Source organism: Anser anser, assembly GCF_964211835.1.
Source record: "Anser anser genome assembly, chromosome: 19".
Lineage (NCBI taxonomy): Eukaryota > Metazoa > Chordata > Aves > Anseriformes > Anatidae > Anser > Anser anser.
In genome coordinates, this window is record NC_139740.1 from 6407060 (window position 1) to 6432611 (window position 25552).

The 25552-nt window shown below is 44.6% G+C and overlaps 1 long non-coding RNA gene across 1 annotated transcript; it reads left to right on the forward strand.

Moving 5' to 3' along the window:
• The first annotated feature begins 11443 nt into the window (after positions 1–11443).
• LOC310884210 lies at positions 11444–18407 on the forward strand. The gene is made up of 2 exons (XR_014574078.1): positions 11444–11582; positions 12953–18407. It is a non-coding gene; the product is annotated as an uncharacterized lncRNA (long non-coding RNA).
• The last annotated feature ends 7145 nt before the right edge of the window (positions 18408–25552 follow it).

Sequence of the window (25552 nt, forward strand, 5' to 3'; positions counted from 1 at the left end):
TCCTTCTTTCTTTCCTCCTTTCCTTCCTTTCCTTCCTTTCCTTCCTTTCCTTCCTTTCCTTCCTTCCTTCCTTCCTTCCTTCCTTCCTTCCTTCCTTCCTTCCTTCCTTCCTTCCTTCCTTCCTTCCTTCCTTCCTTCCTTCCTTCCTTCCTTCCTTCCTTCCTTCCTTCCTTCCTTCCTTCCTTCTTTCCTTCCTTTTCTTCCTGGAAGTAGCTTGTATTTTGAGCACGGGTTCTCCTTACTCTAAATATCAAAGCATTATTATGGTGAGATTTAAGTTTGGGTTTCAGTGGCAGCTGATTCACCTGAGGGGTGTGAAGTGCAGACGGTGATGAATGAGGTTGACAGAAACAACTTTTCCAAAGTGTTAGATAGGAAATCTGGGGGTAGCTGCAAAATCAATGAGCACCTTCCATTTCAATCTTGTTTTAGAGAAAGCAGAGATCAGGGCAAGCCACAGTTAAAGGACAGCTTTCCAAGGGTACGGGAGAGCTGTATTTCCTCAGCTCCCATTGATTTCCGATAGGAATTAACTGTCTTTGATGCCTTCAAACATTTCTGCTTGCATCCAGCCTGCTAAAATGACTGTTCTGTGTTTATTTGCTTGTTTTAATCCCTGCTTAATGTGTCATCTGAGTCTCTGTAGCATGCTACATAGCGGTGAAACTCTTGTTGACTCCTGAAGGAGCAGGATATAGCCCTTTAAAATATTGTATTGACTACTTGGCTGTAATTTGCTGTAAGTTAATAAACACACATAACTCTGCTTTGCTACCCAGCTCCTGAATGTACGTGTCTGTTTCCAAAGCTCTACAGAATGCCTAAAACTCAATTCAATAAAGTAGCTGGTTCCAATACAATCTAAATGCCGGTGAGGGAGAAGAAACTCAACTGATTTTTTGTCAGGCAGGGATTAGCTTTATCAGCTTCAGCTAAAAGACAAAGTTGAGATCCAGGTGCTGAGATGGAGATTTTTTTTCACTCAAAATTCGGCCTCGATCCCGTGCCAGCACCCTCGGCAGCCCCACATTCCTCTGCGGCAGCTGGACCGAGCAGCTGGGAATGCAGGCGGATACTTTACCAGGGCCAAATCCTGCCTGCATGGCAGGCAAGGGGATTGACTGCCACAGACTTCAAGTAAGATCCGGAGTTGGCATAAATAGACCATCTCTGAGAATTAGGTTGCATGCAACTTTTGCAGTCCTGTCTCCTTTTTGTTTTGAAGCCCTTTTCTGCTCTGTTTTGTCTTCTGCCCTCATTTAACGGCTGGGACGGAGGGCCAAAAGGAAGAGAATAGGCATTTTGTTGTCTGCCATGTTGCCTGCTTTGTTTTGACTGGTCCCAGAAGATGCCAGAGACAAGCGGTGATACATTCTTCTAAGCAGAGAATTACTTAATCTGTTTACTGAGTACCCAATTTCAATTTCCCGTTTTTCTTTCCAGTAGAAGAATATTTAATTGAGCAACGCTAAGCATTAGTGAGTCCACGAGACACTTGTTTTCTTAAACATGTTGGATACTCACATGTAGCCATGGGAACTTACTCCTATTAAACTCCTAACAAATTCTTTGCTGCCCAGAGTCGTTCTGCAGCAGAGCAAAGCCTGCTCTTTGGGCACGATGCACTTCGCCCCTCTGGTGCTCTGCTCTTGCAATGCACCGAGTCTCTTCTGCACACCCACACGAACAAACACAGCACTTAATACCTGGTGGAATTGGGCCTTGGAGCGTATGACAACTGTGATCAATCAGAATTAGAAGAGGACGGTGCAGGAGCCTCGGATACTGATGGCTCCTGTTTGGTTTGTACACAAGATGCACATTTTGCAGCAGTGTGGGTGACAAGCTACTGGGAGAAATGGTGAATTTTCCATTTCACCAGATGTCTAAGAAAGGACTGCAAGTGTCTTGCTGGAAGATGTGTTTTAATCAAATAGAAATACGGAGCTCAGTGCAGAATTACTGTCAGAATAAGTCTTCAGGGACATATTGCACACAAAGTCAAGTAATCAAGGATCAATTTGTCTTCTATGAACCTCAAAATCTATTAATCCCCATGTGTTTTTTCTTGTAATATCCTAAAAAGTATTGATATGAAAATGATTAATAATGTACTTCATGTACAAAATTTCCCCTTTGGTGGCATTTGTGCAAATGCAAAAAAACATACCCAGCCACCTTAAAATACAGCTCCATTTTGCGTGTTATTGTGTGTTTTGAATAGGAAGTTTTTTTCAGGTGCTCAGTGCCTAATTTTAGAATTTCCTAACTAAATAGTCTGCTTATTAGGAAGTAGATAATAGCGGCCTATTTGAGTAGCCATGTCCAATGGCTTTTTCATAAAGCTCTTGGTTTGCTTGGTGGATAAATAGCTGGTGCTCCATTGTTTGGTTGTGAAGGTCAGCGCATATATGGCGGAGCTGAAAGCTGCAGTCCTGGAAAATGGCAAGGCAGCTCTAATTACTGCATTCAGCTGCGACAGGCTTCAAAACAAGAAGAGGAAGGGCAAGAGGAAGGCAGCAAGAGAGTGCTTGGAAGCAGAGGCTCCTTGTCAGGGACTGTGCTGTGAGCCATTGTCCTCCTGCAGCGCGATGCTGCTGGAAATCAATTGCTGAGAGTGAATTATGGACTTCTGGATGGGGAAGGTATGAAATGCCTTCTTCTGGAGGAAATGCCTTCTTTATCTCCTCCTCAGCATACATCAACTTCTCACGCTCTGAACATACCGATGCTGTGGTGCTGAGATCCAGCCTTTTGATGGACTGCCTTTAGCTGCACTGACTCTGCCTGCCCAGGTGAGCACCGCCACCTCTTGTGACATTCTTGTTCCCTGTCACCCCGTGGCCACTGCTCTGGCCATTGGATTCTGGCTCAGCAGGAAGCAAAAAGACTTAACTGATCACCGGGCAAAACATCAGGAAAGTATTTAGCTTTTGCCAAATTCAGAGAGGTCTTGATACAGCTTCCATGTGAGAAAGGCAGAGGCTGAGCCAGCTCTGGAGAAGCCCAAGGGTGAGGTTTGTTAGATCCCAAACACATGCTGCCAGATGAGATCCATACATTCACTTCTTAATCCCAAACTTAGGGGCTCAAAGTTATCATCCGTTGGTTTAGCGCCTGTAAATGGAATGTAATGTTGTAGCGAAAGCGGATGACAAAGAGGTATCGAAAGCAACTGCAGCATAATATCCCCTGGGATACCAGAGACTGATCTGGTTGCATTGCTCAAATGAATAGTGTACGCCGTGCAGAGCCTTTTCTCAAGTTACAAACACGCTAATATATAATCTCTGCAGCTTGGCAATTGAAGCTCAGTGGAACAATGTTTACTGTCTGCAATAATATGCACAGGTCTTCATCTGTCTTTGAAATTGTTTCTGAACCAGAATCTTCACTCAGGTGCAAAGGATTATGTAAACCCATGGACCGTGAGCAGCATACCCCGCTGATCTCAGTGGAATCACTCCTGAACTGCAAAGCTAGAAGCACAACCAAATTTGATCCACTTCTTCTGAAAGCTTGTCATTAATACTTACATTTACATCTGTCTTCTGCAGTCAAACATCCCCTTAAACATAACTTTAGAGGTACACTTTAATTTAACATTAGGGCTCTCTCTCCCCACTCACATTTTTAAGAGGGAGGCACAGGAGGAATTGCTGGGGAGAACCTGAGCCCTATCCGAGATCTAAGATGACCGCGTGACATTATTTCAGGAATGTAATTGAGTGGGTTTTAAAAGCCCTCCCAGGTTTAAAGAACATAGGAGGGACTTGGGTTTGCACCTCTTAACTGCAATGCTCATGAGCAAGTGCCTTGCACTGGCGTTCCTCTGCTGTGGACGGAGGAGAAGCCTCTGCTGGAGGCTGCCTTGGAGGCACGCTGTGGGCTCTCCGTGGGAAGGCACAGTCAGGGCTACTACGGCTCGTGCCATGTAATTGCAAACAACCGTATAATAGATTTGGGTCCAGAAAATCTGCTCCTCACCTGCTGTACATCCAGGGCCGTCAAGACTTTTGTGGAGTGCTATGGTAAGCCTGAGATCTCTGGTTCTGAGGATTATCTCTGACAAAGACCATGGTGTGCCACAAGAAAAGAGGGGAGATCAAAGGCTTTCTGTGGCAGAGGAAGAGTGCAAATTGTGTGCTATTATAGTGACTTAGAGCAGTCAGGGCTCTGGCGGGGTTTTTAGGATCTTCTTCTGTTATAGCATTTGAGAAGAGATCATTTTACAATGGAAAAAATACGTGTTAATAATCCCAAGTCATTTCCTGGGGAAACTCAAGGCACCATTACGCTTAGATTGTGGGAACTCTTTCTCCCCCACCTAACAGACAGTGTTGTTCCCTGAAAGTCCTCCTCTTCCTCCATGCACACGAGAACAAAGGAGACAGTGCTGGCTGGTTTTGGGGTTTTGTTCTTGTACCATGCAGCGACCTGCACAGCCCTGCGCCCCGCAGCAGGTTTGGTCTGGCGATCTCGGTGACCTCTCCTACAGCTGAAGATGCTCTGGAAGTATCATGCTCTGTACAATGCTGCTTCTGGTGCTTGACTTGGTTCTGTTCACTTTAAGTAGCCCATTCTACTGATGGAAAAAATCTAGCATTTGTGTCTGCAATTTTTTCGCTCAAAGAAGGATTGGTTCCTTCTGCAGCCTAAGCTCTACTCGGAGGGGTGTGCAGAGCCTGTGGCATGCCTGCAACGCCAGAACTCTACCTTTTGTCAATGAAGGCTTTCAGGTACTGGCAGCTCTCTTCTTTTAATTCCTGATTTAGGTAGTATTTCTCCATGTCCACACACAGCCGTTACCTTCAGCTCAGTCTGCATTTCGTAAAAGCAACCGCAGGAGGAGCTGGTGGGGAGCAGCCAGCTCCGTGCCCTGCGCGGCGGAGAGGGAAACTCTCGCTCGGCTTTGGAGGAGCGATTGGTAGGAGAACGGATGTTATTTCATCTTGATTTTATAAAAAATATAGAAAAGCACTTGACAGATGTGAGGAAAGGGTGGAAGCCCAAGGAATCTCCTTTTGCCAAAGAAAGAGTTCACAGTCAAGCCTCACGCTCGGTGTCTGGGTCGGAGCTCGCTTGAGTGAGCGGGAGTTTGTCCCTTCATTTCAATGGGCTTTGTGGCCAGTAATTAAAAAAAGCCCCAAACCAAACAAGAACCCATATCCCCCTCTCTGAACACAGGTTCAGACCAGAGCTGGACCCAGCTTTGGGGATGGAATGGAGCGTGACGTGGCAGCGCAGGATGCTTATTAGGGCGGGATGCCTGAACCTCCTCTGGCAGTAGCCACGCTCGGAGCTTGGGCAGCACTCCCACTCCCGGCACAGCTTTCGGGGCGAGGGTGCAGGGGTGCAGGTGACTCAGCACCTCTCGCCTCCGCTTAGTCATTCCTCTCCCTCCTCCTCTAGATGTCTTCCTCCCAAGCCCCTCGGGGACGCGGTGCAGGTGTGCATGGTATGAGCAGAGCAGGCTGTGGAGCAGCCTGGCAGCACCAGGCAGGGACTCTGTTCGCTGCCAGGTTTTTTCCATAAGCTGACTTTTGCCTCCAGATTTTAGTGCCTCTGGAGAAGCTGGGAACCATCTGATATGTTTTTATGCTAACTTAATTATTTGAGGGTATGTGTCAGAGTCTATCGCTGTCAGATGCTGCTGCTTAAAGGGGAATTACAGCCAGGGAAAACTCCAGCTGGGTGGGTACTTACATGGGTTTAATGAGAGCAACGAAGTCCTCTTTGTTCCAGGTTTTCCATTGCCTTTGGATCAGGCCCAGACTTTGTCTCTCCTTAGATCTGCCTTCAACTTAATTTTAAAAAAACTTGATGAAACAGAGCAGAGGCATTGCTCCGTGTGCCTTACATCAAGTCCTGAAATTATTCCCCAGATGGCTTTGTTGGTGAGCATGCCACCTGGGATGGCTGCAGTGGCGAGCTCTGGGACAAGGTATCTTGTTCCCGTTCTGCCCAGTGAAGCTGCACCAAGGTGTCACAGATGGGTGCTGCTGCTCCTTGATCATGGTGGTGAGCTGGAGACGTTGGTTCCCAGGGGACTGGTGGCTGTACTGGTCGGAGTGGGCAGGGTAGGATGGGGATGAAAAGAAGCCTGGGCGAGGAACACTGATAAAGGAACCGCAGGGATCTGTTTGTTTATTGGAGGGGATTGAACCTATTTTTTAATTTCTTTGCAGATTGTAGACAATCAGAAAATCAGTGTTCGGAAACTCAAAGACTTAAGAGCTAACCACTCAGAGCACAGCTTTTCCCCCGCAGGCTGTGGATAGCCAGGTACACTTATTATTCTTTACTAATCAGCCTGGGACTAGACCAGCATATTTATGTAGGAACACTAAGACTTTTATTACTGAAGACAACCCAGAGCTCAGGCCCCTACAGTTTGTCTAGCAAATTGAATATTTGATTTTCCCCCAGTAATAGTATGTTTTTCTTGTCTCCTGGCAGTTTGCATAAAAGCTCTGAAGTACGTGACAGACGGCAAAGGGAACATCCAAATCTGCTGTGCCATATGAGCAGCTCGCCTTGCAGTGGGCATGTTCCTGGCTTCTCAAGGCTTCACAGCCCTAAAACTGTTCCGTGCTTCCTGATGGGAATTCATGCCTTTGCCTTAACTGTCAGCAATAATTCATACGTATTTGCTCTCAAAACATGCAATATTAATGCTTCCTTTTAATATAAAATGTACCTAGGGTTGGTAAAGGGGGGGGTCAGTAGCCCTGAGTGCTGCTGTTGTCTAGGCACTTCTAAAAGAGATGCTGTGGTGATACGCACTTCCCCAAATGATGGTTTTGATGTGAAGAATACATCCCCAAAGGTAAGTCAGTATTTGGAGTTAGCTGCCTTTGTGCAGCAGTGTCAAAATAGGGTGAATCCCTTTTTTTTTTCTCCCCACTTGGGTGACAGGTACTCATGTGGGACCCCTAGAGATCTTCCCTACTTTCTGTCATCCTTCCCTCAGTAAATTTGCTGCTGCTTATGATGGCCAGGCGACTTGGGCAGTGGTGGCCCACCGATGTGTGGCTGCAGTGGACAAGAGCAATCAAATGTTTTTTTTTGGGCAGTAGCTCACGGAAGCCACCTCAGAAACCTCTACAAGATAAAGAGCAAGGCATGACAAAAGGAGAGCCCAGATCATATGCAAGTGCGATTGTTTATTAAAGAACAGGCTTCGTTATTCCCCACATGCAAAAAAAAAGAGGGGATTTATCTTCAGCAGGATTTCCCTGCAATGGGCTCAACAGGAGAAATGAAAGACAAGCATGGCTCTGGCATGCAGAGCATGGGGAGGGAAAGCTGCAGCCACGTAGCTGTGGGTTTATGTTCCTCCTGGGGGGAGCTGGGGCTGGATAAAGGGCTGGGGAGCTCTGCATGGGATGTCACTGAGCTCTGACAAAATGCCACATCTCAGAGTGGTTTTTGTCAGATTGACAAATGCAGCCTTTTTGAGACTTACCTGGACTTGAAAGCAGGGCATTTACTTCTGTGAAGGCTTGCAGGAGAGTTCCTATACCCCGAGCTACAGGTAGAAATAGAAATACCTTCAAGTTTGCAAAAAGTGGACCAGAAGCATGTGTATGTGAGGTGTGGGACTCCTGCAAGGAAGGGATAGGAGGTGGTGTTGGAGCAAAGAATCGGCCCTGACAGTTTTGCTTCGCAGCCACCAATTAGGGGGTGGATTTTTGCTGAAGTCCAGAAGCAGGGCTGGGATTTCTCCGCCTCCCTCGGTGCTCAGAGGGAGGATGTGCGGGGACACCAGCAGTTTTACCTGTCAGCTTCAGGGGAGATCTGACTGCTGAAAAAGAGCCTTATCTTGAATCCCAAATAGATGAGAGAAGGATAGAAGAGAGGTATTCTCTGCTAGGGGCAATAATCAACTTTTCTTTTTCAGGGTCCAGGCTGTAGGTTGGAATACTTTCATTTAAACAGGAGAAATAGCAGAAGACGTGGTGTTCTTTGCTTTCCAAAGGGCTCCCTGTTCCCTCCTACCTTTCCTAATCTGTTTTTAAAAAGCCTCACTGTTGGTAGCATGGAGTTGAAAGAAGGTAGAAGAGTATCTGACAGACCCACTGGGACTCAGGGTGGATTTTAGAGACCTTTACATCTGGCAGTTTAGAGACTGGAGACCACTGCGTCTGGCAGTGCTATTACTCGATTTGCCTACTTCACGCTGCTGGTGGCCCCAGGAGTTGTTCTCTGTGCTGCCACTTTGAATTAGCATGACACCAAAGGGAAGGAGGCCCTCAGAGCATTTGCCTCCCAGAGAAGTGCTGAGATGTCGGCTCACATTGGCAGTTCTCCCGGCACGTCCTTTGTTGTTCGAAGGTGCCATCGCTGCTCAGTCCTTGGGGTGTCACAGCTCTGTTACTTGGCTGAGAGTCAAACACAAATCTCCAGAACCTCAAATATTGATTGTGCACTTGAAAGAAATAGTTGCTTTTCAATTGGTGTAGCAACAGCATTTCTCAGCGAAGAGAAGAGCATCTTCCAACCCCTGTGATGCTCCTCAAATGGACAGTTTAATTACTCCAAGAAAAGGGGCCACTGTAAAGGTTTTTCCTAGACATCTAACGTGCTTTTAAAAACCTACACCTTCTGTTTTCGTAAAGCTCTTAGGGATATAGGGCCATGCATTTGATTGACCATCAGTGGGATTTAAGCACCGAAACAGCTCTGAGGGGCCAAGCTGCCCCAGCTGCAGCGAATAACCCTGCAGGGTCCTGGCGGAGCGCTCAGCTCCTTGAGAAGGGCTCTGCTCATCAGGCAGTGTGGCTGGAGGTTTCTGCATCTACTGCAGAAAGTGGCTGAAAAAGGAGCTGCTGGTGACAGGAAAGGAAAGGGGTTGAACATTTGTGTAGTCCTCTTTCCAACAACAAGCCCTGCCTTGTAGCACCCCCCTCTGCACAGGCTAGCTAGCTGTGCAGCCCCTCATTACCTGCTGTCAAAGCCACTTCTGCTGGGGGGACCCCACGTTTTGGCTTCCTGCTGCAATTCTGTAAGACCCAGAGAGTTCTTGTTGTAGACCCATTTCCATTTTGAAATGAGACTTAAAAATTTTTTTTGTTTTTTCTCTGTATGTGCTCCATGCTGTTTTTCTTCAGCAAGGGAAGCTGTCTGCACTGCATTATGCATTAGGCTCTTGAAAGCATAACTAGTTATGTAATTATTAGAATTATATTTGCATTCACAACTAGGATGTATATAACTCATATGTTAATGCATGCTAATTAAATACCAATTAATCATTTTAAAAAATGAGGTTTGAATCTATACAGCTATCACAGATGTAGTAAATACTCATTGCTTATGAGGAATAAATCAGGTGTGTTTTAATATGCAACCCCAGTCCCATATAAACACATACTGCCAATTATTTAGAAAGGATTTAAAGTGTTTCTTATTCATATTACACAGCTACTGCTGACTGAGTGGCAGTCATTATAACATATTTTACTACTTTTACATTATTGCACATTAATACTTCCAGCTGTTCACACTGGGCTGGCTTATGTTTCAGCCATCAGAAAATGTGCAAATTCGTTATGTTTTACCCTATGAGGTAGAAGATTTATTCATGTTTAATCCTTCAGATAGGCTGCTGAAAACCAGTCACCTTTGTACGGTTTGAAGCTTTATGGCTTCGGTACCTGGCAGGGTATCTTGCATTGCTTTATCTGCAGGCTTCAGAAATTCTGCGGAAGATGCTTCGAGTTCACATAGAGCTGAGAGTGTTTGATGCTTCTGATTTAAGAAACATTCAAAGTTGCTGCTGCCAGAGAGGGAAACAAGCTTTTGTAGACTCTGTCTCTTGTAGAAGTTTCTGCCACAAGGGTAGAGCTGTGTTATTGGCCAGCCACCCCCTGGGGGGGTGAGTCCAAGCTAAATTAGCAGAGTGTGCTGGCTGCTGCCCACGGTAAGCTGATAATGAGCAAACTGGAAGGCTTGTAGTGTGTCAGCAGGCAGGGCAGTGAAGTGAAGATGTCACTGGTGACCCTTACAGCAGACACACTTGTAAAGCCACGGGTGTGTTCGCTGAAGGCTGAGGACAACACGCTTGTCCTCCCCTGCCAAGGGATGCCTGGGTTTGCAGAGGGCAGCAGCACAACGATGTTGGGGACGTGAAGCAGCGAAGAGGAAAGCAGCTCCAGGTGGTGGTGACATGGTTGAGATGGCTCCATACTTCCCATGACACCTGGGTTTTGGCTTGCTGGGGTATTTTCCAGGCTTTTCCCATGCAGGGTGCTTGCTTTTGATGGAGTTTTGCCTTGGAAGCCGTTTGCTCCACACAGAAACAGGCTAAACATGGTTTTGGCCCAGCAGGATGTGTAGTGCAGGAGTTGCAGCCCTCACTGGTCCTGTGCTCGCTCACTCGCACGGGGCTCTGACACGTGGGACACCTCGGTCACACCACCCAGGGAAGCCGTGCCTGGGAATTTCCTCGCCTTGGTCCCCAGAAGCACCCACAGCAGCGGGCTCCTGGTGCTCATCGGCCACCCCTGGCACAAAGGACGCTGAAGCCAGCTGGAGACTAAGGCAGACAGAAGGACAGGAGGGATGTAATTAAGAGCTGGCACACTGTGCAATTGGGAAAGAGCTAACGAACCCCGGGGTGGCATTAGTGCATACCCCACAGCCCCCTAAAGGGGCTGCAGCTCCTGAGGCACGTTCACCCTCAAGCCTGGCTCCTAATCCAGGCCTCCCGAAGTGCCTTCAGCACTTGTCCACAGACAGCTGCAAGGCCTCTGGAGCAGAGCCCCGCTCCTTCCCTGGGCTGGCTGCTGCTGCCGAGGCTGACAGCTGATCGCTGCTGTCAGTTTGTCGTTAACCCTGGGCTCACCGGGCTTCACCCAGAGCTTCCTTGGGCTGGGCCCTGCAGAGAGCTGCTGTGGCCTTTCCTGGGCTCAACTGCCTTGTTATTCTCCCCAGCATTCTTCTTTTTTTTTAATTGAGAAATAATGTAGCAAAAATCTGTTTTATACAAATTCTGCGAGTTTCCCAAGTCTTAGCAGTCAAAAGTTAGGTAATGACAAAATTAAGGGCTTAGGGTTTTCATGCAGCCTCTGTTACGTATTTGGATATTTCTTTAATATTTATTTCATGTAGTTTCAGTAGTTATTAACTTCCGATGCATTTACTCTCCCTTAATATGTCCCTGAATTCCATACGCAACCCAGGGTTGGGCTGAAGCTCATGAAGAATATATGCATTTGCATTTTGCTAAACTATTCCCATTTTAAAGTCTATATTCCGGCATCAGAACAGTTAGAGATTTACTTCTCATGCTTATTTTTTTGCTTACTTTGTTTGTCCTCTCTTCTAGGAATTAGGCTCACTGTTTTTCAGGATCTTTACCTTTAATTTCTGGAGACGGTGATACCTTAAATGGATGATCTCAGCTCATTTGGTTTCATTCAGAAACCAATCAACCTAAATCATCTTCAGTAGTAAGTAATGAAACCAAGTTCAAGCGCTTCCCAAAATGTTTTCCAGGGAGCCCTGTCTGAGCTCAGACTGTGCTGTGTTTATAGGATGATTTAGGTCTGAAGCTCACTTGAGAATTCATCAACAAGGTAAGAGAGTGCTAGTAATGATTCTAATTTTTCAAGTCAGGACGTGAGTTTGCCAGAAAGGCTCTGTGCACCCTTTCAAGTTATTGCAGCTCTCTTCTGTTCTGAGAACCGGGAACGTGAAGGACATTTGGGTGTTACTTATTCTCCTGATCATGTTATTTCTCAACAGAGAAATGTAAGTTTCCTGTTTCCAGCAGCAAGATTTATTGTTGTGTGTTAGCAAGAAAAAAATGCCATTTTACTAAAAGTTCAATTCTGATAGCTCTGCACAAAGTCAAGCCTGGGTGGTAGATTCAGGAGCAGCAACAAATGTAATGTGACCACTTTTTGTTCAAGTAACGTAAATGTAAAAATAATGGGGATGTTCGGATAGTTTACCACCGCAGAAAACAAACATAATTCTGCATCCTGAATAGTTTTTTGGCTCAGAGGTATTAGGCTGGCTGGTTGTATTCTGACAGGCTCAAAAAATGTAATGATGCACTAAAAGAGGTATATTTTCACATGTTTTAAGCAGGCAGGTCCTCCCTGGTGGGAATGGCCTTCTCTCCCCTATTGAGGCATAGGTCTGCCAGCTCACAGCATGTAGCGATCACCACGAGTTACTTTAAGGCAGTTTCAGTACGGATATATCAGGAGAATTGATGAAGAGCCTTTAACCTTTGAGTCACGAACTCATTTGTGAACACAGCTGATGTTAACCCCAAGTTAATCACTGCTCCATGGCTCTTGGGTGCGATCTGTTGGTGGATGTCAAACCAGTTCCCAGAGAACAACCAAGCCGCATGTAAACCCACCAAAGCTGAAGCTAATGGAGCTGGCCTGGGATTAATTTAATCACAGAAAACCAACTTGAAGCAAATTTCTAAGTTGGTATGGGGAGTACACGTACGCTGTTTCTTTTCAAAAGATAAATGGATGATTTTAAATGCCATCATAGTCTTCTCTCATTAGGCTAAATCTACTTGAAAGTGTTTTTTTCCTTCAGAAGAACATCATGTGGAATAGAAATTGTTCAGCAACAAAGTAAACTATAAAAAGGTTAATGATTTTAAGGTGGAGTTAGATATAAGCACTGATATCTTTACAAGTTGTGCTATTCTATTTTCTGTGATAACGCTCATCTGTTTCTTTCATTTCAGCGCATGTTTTTGTCTACATAAAATTGCTTTGAAGTCGGGGGCAGACTACACGACTGTGCTTCTCTGCTTGACATTTTAAAGGCCTGGTACTAGCATTTAGCTATTTAAACTTTTGCCTTCTAGCTTTGTTTTAGGAATAATGAGCATCTTCAGTGATTTGTAAGTGGAATTAATGGTACTTCCTGCAAATTAAAAAAAATATATATATCCTATTTCTGTCCTTTTCAGAGGCCTGGGTTCAAAGCACCTCCCACTGCCCTTTTAGTCCCTGTGTCCCAATGGAGATGGTGAAAACTTGGACAGGGAGAAGAGCAGGTTGCTGCAGCAGTCTACAGGCCTGACGTGATGGGAAGAGGAGGGAGAAAACCCCCCAAACCTCTACAATAATTCTTCTCGGTGATCCCTGTCAGAGGGATTTTACTGCGTGCAGTTTGTATGGAGGGAACTGAGGCACAAGAATGACACATGATATTTTTCGTAGTTGCATTAAAAAAACGTATTTGGGCTGGAGATTAGCTTCTAAACGCATCTCCTGTCACTGCACGTGAAGTGAGTCCTGCTCTGAGCACTTCTCATGCTGTCCATTGGGAGGAATTATTGCAGGATAGGTGGTTTCATCAGCAGGACTCTGACATTTGTTCGAAGCTTCCAACAAGAGGTGGTGAGGTGGAGGCTGGTGATGAATGAGCCAGGACAAGGACTGGGGCTGCTCTGCTGTCGGTGCCTTTTTCCAGAACGGAGCAGGGAGCGTGGCGAGCAGGAAGGAAGAATTTGCTGAGAATAAATTCGACACAGTGGAACAAAGTGTTCCCCTTAAATGTGTTCTTCAGCCAGAATAGCAGCAGCGTTTCTGCCAAGTATGGGGCCTGCTGCAGGAACAGTTTGGCAAGGGGGAAAAATATAGCCAAATTTGTGTGAAGCAGCCTGATAGTGGGTGGCAGGATTATGCAATTTTACTGATACCCAGACCTCATTATCTCTTGCAAAGTGTTTCTGAATGAAGCAAAATGGTAGAGCAGCTAACTCTTACGTTGTTTTCTTCGCCGCCCCTTTTCCAAAAGTTGTGCATTTAAACACCTCCGTTCCTATTCTTGAAACCTGAGGAGGAAGGCTGGGAGGACAGAGCTTGTAATGAAATCCTCCTCAGGAACCTGAGGGCAGGGCTGCAATATGAGCTGTTGCAGTGTCAGAAATTCTTGGCTTTGTTGAAGCTTGGTCCTGGAAGGGATAGGCCAGAAAATAATCTTTTTTTTTTTTTTTAAAAAAAAAAGAGGAAAAATATGATATCCTTTCACTTCAGTGTACTCTTTTGTAAGTGCGGTCAGTTCTGGGAGAAGTATCAAGATTTACAGTTATCCTCGACACTGCCATGAGGGATGAATGAGCTCTCATGAATGGAAGAATCATCATGTGGAAATCAGTGTGGTTTTGCCTTGGGAAGAGTGATCGTAGCTCAGCTGCTTGTGTACAAACAAGAATCTTCTTCTAATTGCCTGGCTTGCAAATTAAGGAAATCCAGAAGGTTTGTTCTCACTGTGAGTAACTTTGGCCTCATGTGGATATGAGTTTAGTTAAGGTGTATTTAGGAACACATCTGACTTGTCCCTTGTGAGGCCTTGTTCTATGAACAAGGAGGACTCAGCTTGGGTTTCATCTGCCACGAAGATGTCAGAGCTGGAAGAAAAATGCTGCTGCTCTAACATGCTCTTATTGATTTAGCCAGTATGTTCTGGAGCCCGTGAGAGGTGACAAACAAAGGCGACCCACGGAGACGTTTTGCGCTGTGGTGCTTTTCAAAGCACAGCCCTGCACTGAAGCAGAAGCTTCCCCTGAACGTAAGATATGCAGCCAGGCGTGGAGCCGGTGGTCGACTCTGCAGGAACCAGGCACAGCAGTGATAGCCAGCATAAATGAACCCTCAAAGGAATTAATAAGAGAATGCTGCAGCCCAGGTCTGAATACTTGATTTGTGAAACTGAATAGGAGCAGTATTAAATTAGGCTCCAATTAGAAGTACCTTTCATCGCAGCCTAAATCTGGTCAGAGCTTTGGTCTCCTGTGGCATCTAAAGGCTGTTATCAGTGTGCTTTGTCCCCAGCCTTTCGTCCTGGGGTTTAAAAACATCTATCCCAACTAGCACAATGACTGAGTATATGCAGGTGGGGGAATGCGTGTGATACCACTACCATAGCAGAACCTGTGACTATGAGTTTTGAGCTGAAACAATCCTGCAGAGAGCAAGAAAAACCACTTCTGGCTCCAGACCTTTGCTGCTCTGAGGCCGGATCCTTTTGGTGGCTGCTGCCAGAGAAGGCGAGCTATAAACGGTCCGAGCGGAGCGTCCCTGGGTTTTGATCCTCTGACTGACTGTGTAAACTTGGACCAGCTGCTTCCACCTTCTGCGCTTCCCGGAGCAGTTCCCAAACAAAAGCACACTTGCTATAAATTTCCAGTGCCACTTTGGCAGCACACTTATTGAGTTTTCCATTTTCCTTTTCTGGATTTTGTTTCCTTTCACCTTTTTAAGTTTCTTCCCTTTTCCCCAATGGAGTGCTTATGTTCCCAGATTAAAAACAGAAGTTTGTTCAGGTTGATTTGTTAAAAATGTAGTTTTATTATGCTTTCAAATGGTATTTTCCATATAAAAATATTTACTTTACTAAAACCACATCTTTCTGATGGAAGAATGTCTGGGTTTTAAAAAAAAAAGTCTAGTAGCTTGAGTACATAAATGTTTCAGTGGTTCTGTGATTTCATAGAGCAAAACAATTAGGGATAACAAAATTCTTCATTTTAGTGAAACTTAATTATAAAATTATTTTCTCATTGGCTGAGGTGTGAAAGCTTCATGCACTGAAGACCTTCTGAATCCTAGCAATGTTAATGTTGAAAGTGCAAAACCTGCCTGTTCTCAAATTGATATCAACGCACCAAAGTAACAGGCGAAACTTTAATCTTTGTGGCATGCTGCCCACGGATAGCAAAACTGTAATTTGTAGTCGCTTGTTATTAGTAAGTGCAGCTCTGTGGTGGTCAGAACTGGAAGATTTTTAGACCTCATGTCTCGGAAGCCGATCTCTTGGTCCGTGGCTGCAATCAGGCAGGGCAAGCCTGCGGTAAAAGCTTTGACACCAGACTGTTAGCTTGTGATGTCCATGCTGGAGACTAAATCCAGCTTGGGCTGATAGCAGGTTGTTTTTGTTACAGGGCTAACAGCATCCTGACCTCCTCCTCCTGCAAGGGATTTTGAAAATTGCCCCTCAGGTACTAAATCCCATAGCTCTCCTCAGCAAGGCGCCTTGCTCCAGAGCTCTATTAGCAAACGCAAGTGGTGGCTGGAAAACCTGTTAGAAGCTGAAATATTATTGTGAGAGAGGGGTTAGAAACTAAACGATAACCTTCAGTCTTAAGGAAATTCTTTTGGTGGTCTGGATGTTGCTGGCTTCCTCCAGTCCTCTCTGTGTCTTGCTCTTCCTCCCTGAAATGACCGTCACTCCTTTTGGGACAGAAACTCCTTCTGCACATTGCAGTCTCTTGGTTCTTTCATCGCTACTGTGAATGCAAAGGGGTGGCCCACCTCCTGCTGCTGACTCTTTACCTTCCTGTGATGTGCAGAGAGGTGGAGAGCTTGCAGAGGATGGGAAATGGTTCCTGAGCTATCTGATGGCAACACATGACATGATACTTAAGTACCACGTCCGTTGCATTTCTAAGCAGCAGAACAGATGAACAAGCAAACTCAGTGCTGCCAATTCCTAAATAACTGGGTTATTCAATATACGCAAACAAGCATCACCCATATTGCTCCCTGGACATGATGGCTGGTCTCTGGCAGCTTTGTAAGCCCAGCAAAACAAGTACAAGCCCAGGGCTAGCAGGCGTTTCAAGGCGGTGTTATTCTAGCTATACACTCTGTGTTAAGTTACCGGGGGAGAACATGGTTTAATTAGACGACATGTATATCTCCAGTGAAACAGATCTTAACTCGTGAGGCTACCCATTGATTTTTAATCTGCAGTGAAGATTAAGGCTGTTACTGATTAAATATCACTCTGTCTTTCTCTGAGGACAAAAAGTTTACCTCTTTAACTGCTTGAACTCTCAGAGAGACTTCCAGAGGGAAGAAGAAAAAAGGGTGAAGAAAAATCTTAATTTTCTTGTTATTTGAAAGGGGTAATGCTATCAAACCTCTTCCTGTTCCCAGGTCCCCAGTATATATTCTGAATAAAAAGCTCAGCCTTCCAGATTTTTCCAGATTTGTACAGATGATAAGGAAGAACACTAACTGATGCTTTTCAGTGTTTTCTGAGTGTCTGGAGTGATGTTTCCAAGCAGCTGCAGGCACAGCGTGGTTGTGTGTTGCAAGGTAGTGTGAAAAGTCCTTCATCTCAATGCACTGGCTTTTCATATATGAGCACGAATATTTCCTCTGCTGCACTGACAGTATCCATTTTGCAGAAAACAATAATGTGAGCGAGAAAACAGGAGGTTTTTTTTCCCAGGGACATGTCACCAAAGGCCAGACTAGAGCCTGACGCTTGGTTATAAAGATATCAGCTTGTTTTTAACTTGTTGTTCCTACCCCTCTGTGCAATTTGGAGACTTTGTCACAAACGAGGACTGCAAAGTGCTGCACCATGTACAAATCTAGAACCAAAGAGCCTCTTCTGTGCAAAGCCTACATTGCCTCTGCCACTCCTGCCTGGCAAGTTAAAAGTGAGCAAAGCCTCCTAGCACAAAGCCTCCTAGCAGTACCGAGAGTGAAACTCCTGGCTTAGTGCAACAGAAAGCTTTCCTGGAAGGGGGGCTGGTTACAAACACCTAGTTGGTGTCAAAAACTTTAAGCCAAACCATTTTTTAATTGCAGCCCATTAGGAGTCTCTAGAGACTCCAGGCAGAAGTGCCTGAGATGCCATCCTGCGGCCTGGCACTGCACAGGTAATGCTGGGGAAAAGAGAGAAAGGGAAGGCAGGATGGCTTGCCAGCTGATGCCCTGACAGCCAGCAGCAGCCACCAGTGAGTGAAAGCTGCCCCTAACCCCCCTCTCCTTGCAGGGGCCACCCAAAGCATCACAGGGAATGCAGCAGATCACATCTGGAAGTGTAAAAGCAACTTGGGCATCTTGGTGATGCGGATCCCTGGTCCCTAGTTTCTCTTCAGTGGGAGATCTTGTCCACCCCAACCTTCTCCCTGCTCTCTGTCTGTGCTAATTAGGTTGGGCTTTGAGGTATCAAGCCTTTACATTAGCGATGCTGTTATAGAATTTTTGTTAGTTTAGCCAATTGTGTTACAAATTGACCTTTGGCATTGGGAGCCCCTCTTGCAAAGAAATTGTGCTGATCCCTGATTAGTGCAGTGAAAAGCTGCTGGCAGCCACTGCTGCAAGTAAATTCTACTGGGCTGATGAATTTAGGGCAGTTTTTCCTGTGGCAATTAAAATACAGGACCTGCAGTATTGTTGCACTAGTGGCAGCTGCGTGTGAACAAACACACTGACCCAGCAATTTTGTAAGCATCCTGAATGTCCTATGGATTCAGGTTTCTTTTGTCTATCATATATCTTAGCAATAAAATGGAATTTGCAGAATCCAGAATGGTGATTTTTACCTTACCTTTCAATGTGATAAAAGTCAGAACTTGGCTCAGGGATATGGCAATATTCGTGGCTCTGGAAAGCAGAGAATATGGATTAATTATTTAACTGAAATCTAAGTTTACAATACTTCATGTGTTACATTGGTATACAAGCTGCAGGTTTGGAACAAGGCCACGCATTTGCACTAGCAGGAAGTTAGAACTATCAACTACAAGCGGGTACTAAGTGCTGGTGAGTCAAAATGTGATGACAGTAGGAGCCGTGTTTCAGAAACAAAATGTTCTTCACTGTCGGCAAAAGAAGGTGCTGGTTGCTGAGACATGGGATCCTTTTTAGTTTACAACACCTTATGAGATTTTTTTTTTTTAAGAAACGTGCATTTTCATGGATAATGGACCATACGAATTATTTTGAAGGTCTGCAGAGAGCTCTGTATTACTGCTGCACAGTGGTGCATGTATGTCAGTAGATAAGCTAGTAGCCTACCTGGTCACCACCATTGAAGCATCTAAAAATGTCATGATCTTTAATTTGCCCTTTCTTTTTTTTTTCCCCCAATCTCTGATGTTTCTTTGCAACTGCCTGTGCGTGCTCTGCTTGGAATTTAAACAGATATTTTGGCAGTGGATGCTAGCTGCTAGATTTCAGATGGTTTTTAGGCATTGGTGTCAAGAAATGTTACAGGATCATCAGCTGGTTGGTTTTTTTTGTTTGCGGGGGAGGTGGAGGTACTGTGATTGAATAAGAGTATTTGTCTTTAATCTTTCCACTGCTATCATAGTAGCTGCTATCATAGTAGTTTGGAAAAATACCAAAAAAAGAAAAAGCCTTATTTCTCATTGTCCTTTCTCTCATGTTGGAGCAATGAGAGAAACTGTCGGAGAAAGGTCGCTGAGCTGTCAGTAGTGCTTCTATAGCAACCTACAAGAAGAGGACTTTCTGGCTTTATTTATTGGGAGCAAGAAGGGTTCAAGATGGATTTGCTGATGGTAGGGCTGCTCTGCTAGGAAACCTTGAAGGAGGGTGGGAAAAAAAACTTTGGGCAGCAGGGCACCTTGTGCACAGCTGAAGGTTAGCAAACCCTCCCTGGGCTGGTGACCAGAGTGGCAACAATTATGTTGTGAGCCTGACAAGTGGTATTTGGCACCGTAGTGGAAGTCATCGCTTCCTGCCATATGCTGTCTCTGCAGGAAGAGAGATTGCTGTGTATTTAAAGCAGCAATTGGGAAGCTTTCCTCGTGCAGATGAGGCCAAGCACTAAATTTCAGGCTTTTGTCTGGACTGGGCAGGTCCTGGGGTCTCCTGATGGCATCAGGTGGGCTTGGGGCAAGGTGGGACCCTGTGGAAGTGGTGGTGGATTGTGCTGTAACCAGGACGTGCTGTAGAGCATGAAATTCAGTGTAGGAATAATCAAAATGACAAATTTAATTCTCACTATTAATTTATTTAAAGTGCTGTTTATTGTAGTTGGAGTAAAACCAAGCATAGTACACTAGTAATCTCTTAAATCCAGTTTTCCCTGATGAACCATTTGTGTTGGGCATGTTCTTCTTTAACAGCTGGAGAAATCACAACTGGTTGTATTCCCATTCCAGGCAGAGAGCTTCATAGGAAATGTATTAAATTCTCCCTTTACTGATCAGATAAAAAGGGTGAATGAAGAGAGAAATTACACTGCAACATCATAGTTTTTAATCTGATTTTAATAACTAGAGGAATAGACTTTTTTTTCTCTCTTCCCCTGTGATAAATCTTACTCAGTTTACCTTTATACCATGCTTCACACTTGCCTGGATTATTCGTTTCACAGCAGAGCAGCTTTTAATATAGTGACAGGATCAATGACAGAAGAAAGTTTGATAATGTCATTGCTCATCTGTGTGCACGAGTCCTCAAATGTAAAAGAAAAAAAGCAGCCTAGAGATTTTTGCATTCTTTCTAAGTGGCAATTATGAAAGATCTTGAGAATCTGTTTGAAAATTCTCTGAAGAAACTGTTTCAGGAAATACTTGCTCAGGAAAAAAATGTAAGTATTTTACAGGAACACAGATTTCCATCTGAACTTTCTGTGAGAATTTTTTAAGGGTAACTCATTTAGATTACATCATTTTGATCTAATGTGCTAGCAGGAAATCATGATATTTAGACCAAAATTACCAAGTAAGACACTTTTGAGGAGGAAAGTTAGAATATTGGGGGGAAAAATAGTTTTTATTTTCTTCTTCCTCCAGTTTAGGAGAACCAATAGAAGGTGACTAAGCCTAAAAGCCTGTGTTTTGGCTAGTCTAGCTTAAAGGGATCATCAGAAAAAGTGCAGTATTGACATGTAAGAATTCCTCACTTCAGTAGGCATTTCAGGTTAGTCATCAGAAACTTCAGACGCATAATGAGGATTGTCAGCAATAACTGATAGTGAAAGCAGTCTGATTTCCTTAACTCCTTCATGAGGTTGCCACTCAACTACCAGTGGGTGTCTGTGCTGCATTTTGAGATGCTCTGATAGATCACTGTTAAGAAGAGGTTATCTGCCCAGCCAGAGGAAGGATATATAAATGGCAAAGCCAATAAATACATATTTCACTGAGACTTTTTGCTTTTCTGAATACTTTGGACTTGTGCAAAGAGCCAGAGGAATTTGCACTGGGCCAGATTTGCTTTTCTGAAGCAGTGTGCTGGGCTGCCCCTGCCCTCATCCTCTCCCTCCTGCAAGTATGGGATTTGTGCCTCGGGTTCTTTTTCTATCTATTCCTGCTTTTCTCTTCCACTAGTTCTGGATTCCTGTATGGGGAACAAAATGTCTTTAAAAATAACTCCATTCTGGGGGGATCTTGCTGGGAAGCCAGCGGGAGGTGCCCTTCACGCCTGCACTAAAGTTCACTCTGTAGCTGGAGGAGAAGTAACTGCTTCCCTTTAGCTGTTGAAAAAAGCCCCAAACCCCAGTGTGCTGCTGCTTTTCCCCTGGGAAACGTCAGTACAGGCTCTGAGTCAAGACTAACTCAGCCAGGTTTAGGGTAGGCCAAAAGCAAGCAGAAGCACTGGGGTGCAGTGTTAACCCCTGCACGTGGAGTGCCCCACAACCCTTTTGCATTTTCCTCGTCTAATAAGACACGAGTTCTTGCAGAAATTGCTGATTTCCCCTTCCTTCTCCCTGTTGCTGCTGACATGGATGCGTATCGTGGGTGCTCTGTAAGTGTTCCTCTATTCATGATAAATGAGGCAACAAACTCCCACGTTTCCTTGTCACATGAGATGCTTTTAGTATAATTTTTGTTCTTATGAGGCTTTAGTAGCAAAATATCTTATTAGAGGGCCTGAAGAAGTGTCAGTCTTTTTTTTTTAAGCTTGAAGATGAGGTAACACAGGCTCTGTTTTGCTGTTTTTTTTATTCAGTGACAAGTGGTGCAAAATAGTAATTTGTGTTTAATATTTTAGAAAAGCGTTGGGGATCCAGTTTACTTAAAAAAAAAAAAAAAAAAAAGGATTAGGGATTCAGTTTGTTTAAATAAATAGATGAATTCCCCTGGGCAGAAGATGCTTGCAGGCTGCAGCAGCAGGCATGGGACAGGTCTCTGCTCATCACAGAGACTTCCCTGCCCTTGGCAGCCACCCCATAGGTACCTCCCTGCATCCCATGTTGCTGGCCAAGCTTTAACTGGTTGTAGCAGGTGTGCTGGTGGGGTTGTTATCACAGTGCTGCAGGGCAGAAAAAACAATTTTTGATATGTTCCGGAGAGTTTTGAGCATGGTCCCAGGGCACCCTGTATTGCATCTTGGATGAGCATCTGCGAAATGCTCACGTACCAGCCTCTGCATCCCGGCTCACCGCTTCATCTGATGATGTATGGTTACATGGGCTATGTAGATAGGGAAAATGTAACTTTCACCTAGCAAATTCGTCAAATCTATGCTTTGCACCAATTATGATTATTGCTTTTATTTGTGTTTTACATTTATGACTAACAACGATCTGTTGATAAGTATATAACATTATTTGGAAACTAGCTCCCAGAAGCATAACGCAAAGCTTGCAGAGGATTTGAGAAACCCTGGGTGGGGATAGGAAATCCTCCTGGAGGGGGTGGGCTTGTAAAAGCTCTCTGATCAATGTGTTCAAATGCAGCACTTGTCGCGTCCTGCCAGCCAGGGCTGCTGCAGTGCACGTGATGGCTCGAGGGCCCATAATTCTCAGTAAAACAAGATTATTATTATTTTTTTTCACCTTCTCTTTCTGAAGCTATCCAGATTCACAGCCCCAAAAGAAAAGAGACAGAGCATGGAATATTGAAGAGTTCTGATAATAATTCTGCATCTCCTCTTTGAAATGAGGCAGTTTCACACCTGCCAAAAAAATGACACATTTTAGCCGTGTTTTGCAAGAAAATGAACCCTTACAATCACACGCTTTGCCCACATCAGCCTTTCTGACAGTTCCCCATGTAAATTCTGAGTGCCTTGGCCAATTTCAGCTAGCAAAAACAAAAGTTTCAGAAATACAAGGTTTGTAGTTAAATAAATAGACAGCACTTGAGGAAAACCCCATCAGAGGACCCACTGGGGGAAGGGAGAACGACTCCAGGATTTATTAGGCTTACAGGCATCTACAAAGGAGAAGTTATGGATTGCCCAGCAGTGGCAAAGCCCATCAGTAGGAATTTGTCACAGCTCAGGGCACAAAACCTGACCTGGCACCAGGCAGGGTCTCACTCCTCTTTGCATTCTCTAGTGCATAGCAAGGAGCAGCTGCAGCATGATTGCGTACAAACCCTGTCAGATAGGCCTCACAGGTTCACTGCAAACAGGATTTATAACTTTTGGCAATCTTGGAAATAGTTGTTTACTCTAACAGGATAGCTCATTTAGACTCCAAAACCAAGACGCTTTTTTTTTCTCCTTAATCTTTTCTCCTTTAGGACTGTGTTGCTTCCTTAGCGCTTCCCTCGTGCTGCTCCCAGTGCTTTTCCAGCTCACTAATTGCATTTATTCCCATGCTCAGATCTTCTGTGTCAGCCTGAATCTAATCTCTAGCAGCTTAAAATCAGAGATGGGCAAGCACGTCCATGTGATTAAAGGCTTGCTCTAGCACCGGATGATGTTTGAACAGGTTTGCCCACATGAATTCATACTACTTGTAGGATGTGATTGTGGACAACTTGACAGCATTTTCTGTCTGTGAAGATTTGAGCTGACTTGAGCTGTGTTCTCTCTAGGTGTAGTCCTCAGTTGTTGCCCTGGCTGTTGCGTGAGAGGAAAGAAAAATCACTGACGTGAAACAAATCCTGAAGAAAGAAAATTGGGATATCTCAGGTTAATGAAGTTCACGTTCTTCCTGGACTGACTGCTGCAGGATCTTAAGGAAACCACTTCTAGCTGATGATGATTTCCTTGTATGCATCTTCAGGAGTAACAGAGAAAAAAACAAACACTGGGTACATTGATCCCCAGAAAGCTGGGGATGTGATTCCAGGCAGTGGTGACTTCTCACTGGCTTTTGGCTAAAACATCCCAGCACAGCCCATTCCCCGCTTTAATTACTTATTGCTGGTATAAAGTACTTCCATGTTTTTGTTTAAAACCTCTTGCCCTGTAGTTCCAAGTGATGTGCTCTGGTTCTCGAATTGCAGGAGATGCTGAATAGCTGGGCATGTTGTGATTTGTGGAAAACCACTTATCCCGTTGGCTTGAAGTTTTCCTATCTCCATCTTCTACCTGCCATCTTTCAACTGTGAAAGTTCACAGTCCTTAATGGAAGAAGAGCTGCTTGTTGGTGTTTTTTTTCTCTTTATTATTATTATTATTATTTTGCTCAGAAAAGGATGCAAGGTTCAGCCAATACTGGATATCCAACCACCACCTTCTTCTCTGACAGTAATTTTCAGATCTGGGTGGTTTTAGCCTGCTGTCAGGCTACCAAAAAAACCTTTTCTCTCATCACCTACACAGCCTCTTCCCTACAGGTGCTGGGGTGGGCACGAGGGCAGCAGCAGTGCGGTGGCTTCCTGGCACTTCTTCCCAGTGCTATCGAATGGGATTTCCACACCCCATTTCCTTTTCATGTTGTATTTAGGGAATATCCTGCCTTACTGCAGGCATGCAGGTTTGTGAGATGTGCTGACAGATTATTTCTTCTCAGATACTGCATTTGCATTCTGCAGGAACCATACTATTATTCTCTTCCTGCATTTGCAAACCATCATTTGCATCATTTGCAAACCAAGTTATAAGAAATGTGGATTTTATTCTAAATAGGGTGGAGGTGATTAGAGAAGTTCATACTGGTTCACAAACAAGGAGCCCAGTTTGCTCAGCTTTTGCAGCCCAATGAAATTTCTGTGGTATTTAGTGGAAAGATTGGGACGTCAAAATGTTGTCTTGACCTTGTTAAGCCATCGATTTTTTTTCTAATTTAAGCCTTAATCAAAGAAAAACGAGGAAGCTTCAATTCACTTCTCACCCTCACAACAAATAAGAATGCTAACTGCCAGAAAAATGTTCTAATGACTGTGTCGTGTTGGTCCTCTGAAAAGAGGCAAGTGCTTTAAATGGAATTATGATAATGATGTGATCATTGTCTGGGTTGGCTTAATGAGTTTAGCAGCTGTTACAATATTAAATACTTTGCACTTAAGAAAAATAATTCCTCTTCCATTCTAAAAAAGATCAGAAAAAGCTGTTGTGCTAGATGCAGCCCATGTAGCTCTATCCACTGCCAAAATAACTGCTGGTTTGGACGCTGCAGTCCTTGCTGGGTGTGACAGCTTGGATGCTTCAACCCAAACATAAGAATGGGCTCTCATGTGCTGCATCCTGAACTAACTAATGACTTATATGAAAACCTGACATATCATAAAAGGGTGGAAATGTGTTTGGGACATGTTATGTGTGTGTATATGCATAAGAATCTGGACTGAGAGTGTCAGAAAAAAAGAAGGTTCTCTGTCAGTCATAATTAATATGGGTATTGGTATGGTCGCAAAGAGGAAAAACAAGGTGAAATGTGTAGGGAACAGGTGAGGAAGGCCCATAGGAGACCTCCGTCCCTGGTCTGGGTCTGTTAAGCCATCTTATTACTCAGACAGATGGCAGAGAGGACCCCACGGCCACTTCCACCACTGCACTACTTTGCTTCCCCTTGGCAGGGCTGCCCCAGGGGATCAACAGCTCCTAGAATAACGTTCTACATCTCGGCAGGTAGCCTGCAGAGCTCAGGGAGAGGCAAACAGCAGGTGCTGATG